The sequence below is a fragment of the Malania oleifera genome, chromosome 1 (genome assembly GCF_029873635.1).
Source record: "Malania oleifera isolate guangnan ecotype guangnan chromosome 1, ASM2987363v1, whole genome shotgun sequence".
Lineage (NCBI taxonomy): Eukaryota > Viridiplantae > Streptophyta > Magnoliopsida > Santalales > Ximeniaceae > Malania > Malania oleifera.
The window spans coordinates 31702704-31712081 of record NC_080417.1 but is presented as its reverse complement, the minus strand read 5'-3'; the positions used below and the strand labels follow the sequence as shown (position 1 = coordinate 31712081).

The 9378-nt window shown below is 36.8% G+C and overlaps 1 pseudogene; it reads left to right on the top strand.

Moving 5' to 3' along the window:
• Positions 1-381: 381 nt before the first annotated feature.
• Positions 382-1239, top strand: LOC131155641 (MADS-box protein JOINTLESS-like; annotated as a pseudogene).
• Positions 1240-9378: the final 8139 nt, after the last annotated feature.

Sequence of the window (9378 nt, the reverse complement as noted above, 5' to 3'; positions counted from 1 at the left end):
AATATCATTGAAAAGGCAAATGGTAGATCCTGCCATTTAACAACCACCTTTTTTATTTCTTCTTGGTTTGATTTATTTAAGTGGCTTTGAAGGGACTACCAAAAAACGACACTGATTTAACCTGATTTTATTAATTAATATTAACAATTGTGAATGCTATTGCTCCTTTTCAATAATATTAAGGAAGGAACTTTATGGTTACCCATCAAGATTGTGGCAATCAGATTGCTAAAAAAAAAAATCAAATCCGGTGGGTTATTGCTTTTCAAAAATGGTGGTTGTGTGTGTGAATTCAACAATGGAGGTTGGATGAATTTGCATGGCTGGCTACAGGTGGGCTACAGCTTTTCAAAAATGGTGGTTGTGTGTGTGAATTCAACAATGGAGTAAGACATGCTGACTGCATTTTCAACACGCCACGGAATTTTCCACACACCATGAGTTGCCCCTTCTTGACTTATGAGTTGGCCACCATTTTGCCCCTTAAAAAGGGCTACATTCCTATTCCTCATCATCTTCTTTACATTTTCCACGCGCCACTGCATTTTCTACATGCCATGACTTTGCCCCTTCTTGACTTAGACCTTGGCCATGACTTTGCCCCTTGAGAAGGGCTACATTACCATTCCTCATCATCTTCTCTGCCACCAGCAAGTTCTTTGAGTACTTCAACTCAAGTGTGAAGGAAATTCTTGAAAAGCATAAGTTGCACTCAAAGAACCTTGGGAAATGAGACCAACCATCCCTTGAACTCTAGCTTGCGGAGAACAACAACTTCTTTAGGTTGAGCAAGGAGGTTGTAGAGAAAATTCGTCAACTTAGGAATATGAGGGGAGAGGAGCTCTAGGGATTGAATATAGAAGAATTGTAGAGGCTAGAAAGGTCACTTGAAATTGGACTAAGTCATGTGATAGAGAAAAAGGGTGAAACAATCATGAAATAAACTTATAAGCTTCAGAAAAGGGGAGCACGATTGATGGAAGAGAATGACACAATTGATGGAAGAGAATGAGCGATTAAAGCAACCAACTGTCTCATATATCACTGAACAATGGGCAAAAGCAGCTAGTTGGAGGTGATTCGGAGAACATATTGCGCAAGGAAGGCTAGTCGTTAGAGTCAGTATCCAATGTGTGCCAGCCCACTGTCGGCAATAGGGGTAGCGGTAGCAGCCCTCCACAAGACTGCGATGACAACTTTGACACATCCCTCAAGTTGGGGTTGCCCTATTCTAGCTAGCTGAGAAAGAAGCATATTGGCTGCCATGTTAGCAAATTTAAATGGGTAGGAAAAGTATTGCACAGTTAAAATAACAAATGAGAAAATACAAATTGACACCAAGATTTACATGGAAACCCCCAAACAAATTGAGAGAAAAACCACGGGCAATGCTAGAAAGAATCCACTATAAAAATGGGATGATACAACTTCTCTCTAATTACAAGAAGAGAACAATGATACATTTTTCTTGAATTAGGAGTATACAAATCTCTCTAATTACAATAGGAGAAACTAGAAGAAATGGAGATGCTTCAGGTTATATATTTTGAACTGCAAACATGCCCTTTTATAGGTATTTGGGCAGATTGCTCAAATAATGGAGACTGAGGATGCGCTGGTTGACATATGAGATGGATGGCTATGTCACAGTGAGATGTGCAACATTTATTAGTCATCACATGATCCAAGCATGTGCATGGACAACTATAGGTCATGGGCTGCACGAAATGGCATGTGAGCAGCATGGGCTACCTTGGGAAGGCCACGGATATGGCATGGCTACATATAGGCTGCAAGTGAGCAGCATGGGCAACACACTGCTCCACCTCCTACCATAACTTGTAGCCTACTTCACAATAATGGCTTTACATTTCACATTCTCCCACTTAAAGCCATTTTCAAATATCTTTTCATCCTTTCTAGTCTTGCCAGTTTCATGCCACTTATGTTTCTATTAGGCCATAAGAGAATCTACACTATATGAACTTGTCAGCATTGATTGGTTTTGTCATGACATCTACTAAGTTATCTTTAGTATGAGTCTTTTGCATGTCCACACGATTGACCTTATTGGTCGTATCCCATTTTGATAATGACAAATACATTGGTTCTAATGTTTGCCTTGAGCTTGCATGCAGGTTCACTTTATGCATGGAATTAAAAAGAACGCTATATCATGATGGCGTATAGTGACTCCAAGCAAGAATGAAGATTATTGTGTTTCATTTGTAAATGTGTTTTTTTATATTCTTCATTCTAGATTGTAATTCTATATGGTCTGTAATAACTGCATCATGTATGATAGGACCGTATGCTCAAGTTGCCCTAGATTGACCTTAGGTTCCTACACACTTAGTGCACAGGACCCCACTACACTCACATGTCATCAGGGGTAAATTTAAATTAAAGAATGCAACTCAGGCCTAAAATCATAAGGGTTTCAGGTGACCGAACCAAGCAAGTCAAATTACTTCAGTCGACCGAACTGTTGACTAGTCAAAAAGTTGACCTGACTTCGGGCGACTGAACCCAAACCCTTACTTTTTCCAAAAACTCGGGCGCCCGAATATCACATTCAAAATACCACCAGGTGACCAAATGTGCAAGTTCAGTAAACCAAACTTGAGACTGGGCGATCGAACCTCGGACAGATTGGAAAATCGCCTTGGTTAGCAGACTTCCCTTGATCAGGCACCCGAACTTCAAAAATCACTTTTTCTCATGTGTCTGTTTGGGTGACTGAATCTATGGCTTGGTTGATAGAAACTCTTGGGTTGGCTAAAAATTTGCTACCATTAATTGGGGTTAAATAGGGTTAATTTCTTAAACACATTTTAAACAATTTTAATAATTCCCTAAATGTCCCCAACGGTTATAATTTTGGCCTTTTCTATATATATGAGTTCATTTGCAAAATTAATGGGTGATTATCATAATCATTAAGAGAAATTTTTACTGAAATTTTGAGAGCTCATTCTTCCTATAACAAAGCCAAATACTCACCCTTTGATATTCCTTTGCTAAACCAAGTTTGGTGAGAGTGCATTTGAGTTAATCTACATTGTTTGCACTTGCTTAAACTCTCTTTGTTCTTATTAATTTATCATTTTTGATTGAGATTTTTAGCTAAGGTTTTTCCCCCGGTTTAACTAATAATCTTTGTGTGGGAAAACCTTCGTAGATAGTGAGTCTTTGCATCTTTGTTGCAAGACTCATCAAGCTTGTGGTTTTTGATTGTGCAAAATCTTTTTCACAAGCATACTTTTCAAGTATCTCTTGAACTATTATTTTGAGAAAATTATCTTTGATATATTTTGAATGCTTTGGTTGGAACTCTTCGAAATCTGTTGTGATTAATTAATATTGATACTTTGTTTCAAAGATTGCTTGAAAATACACCCTAGGACTTGATTGTATATTTACATCAGATTGAGTATTAGCAGACTTCATTTGCACTGAACATAATTACTATCATCTATGAGTGCATATTTATCTTGACTATATTGTAGTACATATCTGCTTGTGTAGAAGCACATTTGTTTGTACTCAAAAATTTATTTGATTATCTGTTGTATTCTCAACGTGTGTTCGGAAGAGGGAGACTTGCCCTGTGAAAAGTCTCAGATTAGCTTTGATCTGGTTAGGAAAGTTAGGTACACCATCCTGGTAAGGTGTTGTAAATAGTGCCGCTCCATCCATGAAGTGAGCCTTAGTGGAATCCTTGTGCTTGTGAGCCAAGGTAAGGACATAGACAGTATTGGCCGAACCCTGATATCATATTTGGTGTCACTCTTACTTTCCTGCATTATATTCTTATTTGTGATGATTTAATTTCCTTACTGTATATATTGCATATCTGATTGACACAGTATTGTATCTAGTTGAGAAATATTGAAATTGTAGTGCACGTACTCAAAATTGTTTAATATATCATATCTACAATTCCATCATACTTAAACTGCCCCTAGGTAGTGTAATACTGTTGCTAGATTAGTTGAACCTAGGAGGAAATTTTTTTAATCTCCAATTCACCCCTCTTTTGGGATTGCACCAAAGTTAACACACACTTCCTTCCTCCATAACTTCTCAAACGAAGTGATACTGTATTCCGATGTGTTTTGTGCTGAAATGAAAAGTCAGATTCCTTGCAATATGCAACGCACTTTGACTATCACCATACAAAAGAATCCCCTTTTGCACGTGCCCAAGTTCTTCAATTAACCTTTTAATCCAGATTGCTTCCTTGCAATCCTGAGTAGCTGCCATGTATTCGACTTCAGTCATTGATAGTGCTATAATAGTCCACAACTTTGATACCCAACTTACTGTTTCTCCTGCAAGAGTAAACACATAACCTATAGTGGATTTTCAGTCAATATCACCTACAAAATCTGAATCAACATATCCCTTGACATTGAATTCCGATCCTTAGTAACATAATGCAACATCTAAGGTCCCTTTGATGTCTCTTAGGACCCACTTTATAGTATTCGAATCCTTTCTACCAGGATTTGTCATGAACCTACCGACTTCTTGAGCAATATTTGGTCTCGTACAAATCATAGCGTACATTAGGCTTCCCATTGCTGATGCATATGACACTCAAGACATTTCCATCCTCTGTGCTTCATTACTAGGACACATTCTTGAGGATAATTTATAATTGATAGGAAGTGGGGTAGAAATTGGCTTACAATATTGCATGTTGAAGCGTCGCAAGACTTTCTTCAAATAATTCTTTTGAGAAAGCCAAATATTCTTCTCTTTTCTATCTTGGTTTATTTGCATCCCTAAATTCTTGTTTGTTGGTCCCAAATCCTTCATATCAAACTCCCTAACCAATTGTTCCTTCAATTCTTGGACTTTTTCTTTGTTGGGGCCTACAACCAACATATCATCTATATACAATAGCAAAATAATGAAATCATTATTACCAAACCTCTTGGAGTGCGTGCAATGGTCTGAATTGAGTCTATTGTATCAGAGGCTAATTATGAAGGAATCAAATCTCTTGTAACAACACCTTGGCGCCTGCTTTAAGCCGTACAAAGATTTAGTTAACCTAAAAAACCAAGTTTTCTTTTCCTTTTTCGTCAAAACCTTCTGGTTGGAGCATGTAAATATCTTCTTCAAGTTCTCCATGAAGAAAAGTAGTTTTCACATATAGCTGCTCTAGATATAAATCAAACGTAGCACACACAACCAATACAGTTCTGATAGTAGTAAGTCTAACAACTGGAGAAAATATCTCGTTAAAATCAATACCTTCTTTTTGAGTATTCCCTTTCACCACCAATCTAGCACGATATCGCTCCACTTAATTATTATTTCCAATAGCTTTATGTTCGTGTGGTAATGGAACAAGCTTCCATGTACTATTTCTATAGAAGGCTTCAATTTCTTCCTACATTGTTGTCATCCAAAAAGAAACATCAATGCTATTAATAGCCTCATGGAAAGTTGATGGCTCTTCATCTTCTGCTAGAAGACAATATGCAGTATTTCTTGCCATGACATAATCTGAGTGCCATGATGGTTTCTATGTCTCGCGTACTGATCGTCGAATTTTTGCATCATTGGCCCTATTTGGTTCTTGTTCCTTATGCTCTGGTACGGTTTCAGAAGAATTTTCTTTTCCTTTATCTAAATGATTGTAGTTGCTACTAAAGTACGGTTATTTTCCTCATTTTGCAGTTCATTTTCTACAAATATCACATCCCTTTTGACTACAACCTTGCAGGTAGTGGGATCCCACAAGCGATACTCCTTAACTCCATCAAAATAACCCAAAAATATGCATTTCTTGGACTTTGGGTCTAATTTAGTTCTTGCCTGGGCATTATATATTACATATGCAAGACATCCAAATATGTGAAAAGAAGGATACTGGATTGGCTTACCGGTCCATATCTTCATCGGTATCTTCAAACCAATTGTTGTTGATAGTGATCAATTTATCATATAACAAACGGTTATGACTGCTTCAACCCATAATGACTTGGCTAAATCTGCAGTCTTCAACATAACTATAGTGTATGTGCAGCAGTGAACTTCCTTTGAATACCCTTCTTCTTGCAAAATGAAATGAAATTGTCGTCTATATATTCTCCTCCATTATCTATCCTTAAATACTTGATTCTTTTTATAAATTCAAGTTCCACCTGTGCTTTGAATTCTTTAAATACTTGAAACACATTAGACTTCTTCTTAATTGGAAATACCCATAATATCATGGAATAATCATCAATAAATGGCACAAAATAATTTGCTCCTCCTAGGGATGCAACTAGTTGTTAGAATTGGTGTATTCCCAAGAGGGGAGGTGAATTGGAATTTTAAATTTTTCTCCTAGGTTGAACTAGATGTTAGCTGAATATGACAACCTAGGGTCTTTCTATGCAGCTCCAAATACGCCGATAATTATAATATACAGAAATTTAAATCAAGTGCATCATTCACATAATAACATACACGTGCGGTAAATATAAAGTTCAGAAATATGAACAAACACATGATATGTTATCGTGGTTCGGCTAATTATGCCTACGTCCCCGTCTTTAGCATGCAAGCCTGAGGATTCCACTAATAGCTCACTTAAGGGTGGAGTGGCACCGATTACAACCAGGTCAATTAACACAAGGTGACCTCAACCTTAACCAGGTCAATTAGCGAGGCTGACCTAAACCTACATGTCTTAACAGAATGGCACACCTAACTTTCCTAACCGGGTCTTAGCCAATTCGAGACTATTCCAGGGCTAGTCTCCCTCTTCAGACCCGTGCCTAGAAATACAACAGTATTTGAAATCAAATAATATCGGTACAGTGATTATGCTTTCAAGTAAAGCAGATGTATACCCAGCTATACGCAATTACATACACCACAATATGATTTAATATGTAAGCTCAGTGTGGTCTAATGTTTCAGCTCTCAAATATATTTTCTATCAGTGTAATGCGTATGTGAGAGTGTCAACAAGAAATCTTTGTATCTCAAGATATTCAATCAATAAGTTCACACAAAGATATCAAGTCTCAAATATTTCAATTAGCAGGATGTCTCAAGCATGTAAATATCAAATAATGTATATGCTTGGTTTGCAAAAGATGTATAATCTTTGTATTCAGCAAATAGTATATGAGTGAATGAATATTGCAACAAAGATCACTATCACATAAACAAATATCTTTTCAAAGTTATATCAAAATAAATTCCACAAGATATTTGAAAATGTTTTGAAGAGATTTTGCAATCCACAAACAAATACAAGCTTCCTAAGATATTGCAACACAAATGCAATACTTAGAACCTTAAGCAAGTATTCTTAGAATAGGCTTATTAGCAAAACCCCCCTAAAAACACTTAGGTTTAGCTCTCGTAAAAAATCAAATCTTCAATCAAGAGTGGGAGAGCAAACCTATTTAGACTAACACTCAATCAACTTACAAAGGATTTAATCAAAATGAGAAGGTAAATATGAGTGTAGGAGGCTCAAAAATGAGTATTATAGGTTTTTGGATTTTCAAAAAATTCTCCCTAATCAAATCTGCTAATCTCTTAATAATTTTGCCAAATGAAGGGGTATATATAGACACCCCATGAATTATGACCATTGGGGACCTATCCGGCATTATTAGAATAGATTAATGACATTTTAATTAATTTAACCTTATTTAAAATATTTTAACCACAACAAAAAATCAGGGCAACCCAAGAGGTCCGGTCGACCAGAACCATTTCCGTCGACCGAAGTTTATATGGTTCGATCGACCATGACACTTTTGAACTAGAGACTCGGTCGACCGAAAGTGCATATCCGAAGGGCGATTTTCCATTTTACCAAGGTTTGGTCGACCAGTCCAATTTGAACTGAACGGTTCGGTCAACCAGACAGTTGAGATTTCTCCTGAGGACCCTCGGTCGACCAGGTAGTTGGTATACATTTTTTACTCGGTCAACCAGATGGTCAATTTGTTGACCTTAAACGGTTTCGGTTGACCGGGGGATTTGAACTACGTTGGTTTGGTTGACTGGGACCTTGGTCAACTTTTGACTCAGGCCTATTTCGATTTACCGAGGTAGAATAAACTACCAAGGTCGGTCGACCGAAAGTGCACAATGTGTGCATTTTGATCTTGTTATGATCCACTCAAACCCTAATCAAGTGCCTAACATTCATAGGTGCAATGGTGAGTGTCCTAAGGTCATTTTTGGGTCCTTTTGAAGACACCAAAAAAATCTGGTGTCGGTTGACCAAAGCCCTTAGGTCATTCTAAGGTCACTTTTAGTTTACAATTGGTTTGAGCTTACCTATTAGATCATGCATGTGATGTGTGTGAGCTTATTACAAACCAATCCCTATTTACTATTACAGACCAATTACATGAATGAACTATATATATTACAACACAATTTTCTTCAATCTTTACTTGCTTTGTACCCATCTCGATCTTGACAATTTTAGTTCCTACACAAAACCTCAAACACCCATTAGATACAATGAGTATTTGTCATTATCAAAATCGAACGTGACCTATAAGGTCAACACTAGTGATTCCCAAACATCTGAGTGAATTAAGTCTAAAATGTGTTTGCTTCTGGCAGTAGATCTATCAAATTTTAATCTATGTTGTTGTCCCAACAAGACTTAATTTCATTTTGATGATAACAAATCAAGGTTACTTAATATGTTTATTTAAGTTAATTTTTAGGGCTTAAGTGTTTTATGAAATCAAGTGAGTATGCTTGAAGAGGTTGATTGACATTGAAAAGTAAGGTGTACTCCCAAGAGGGAGGGGTGAATTGGGTTTCCAAAACTTTTTTTTAAATTATTGTTTTACAAGTTCTTTTAGTTTAGTATTAACCCCTTTTGCAATTTAATTTTCAATCACAACAATCAACTTCACAAGTACAATTAATTTGTAACAATCAACACTGAAACCAATCAATAAAGTAAGTTTGATATTGCAATGTGAACTAGAAAATCCAACCAATATATTAACAAGATTTGGTATTAATCAATCAACGTACTCCTTTGTGGTTTCCACAATATATTGATCAATCAACGTACTCCCTTATGGTTTCCGCAATTCCCAAAGGAAAATTAATATCCAACAAATTAAGTGCTAAAATTTAAAGAGAGTAGGGAAGAGAGTGATACTGAGTTTTTACGAGGTTTGGCTATACCCGCCTACGTCCTTCCCTTAGGCAATATACCTAAAGATTCCACTATACCACTCCTTTATGGGTGGAGCAAACCTTTTTAACACTCCTTCAATAGGATAGAGCACTCCTCTCCAAGTGATACCCCACGCTTGGTACAACGATTCAACAACCCGAACCATCAAAAATAATAAGAACAAGAACAAATTCTTGTGT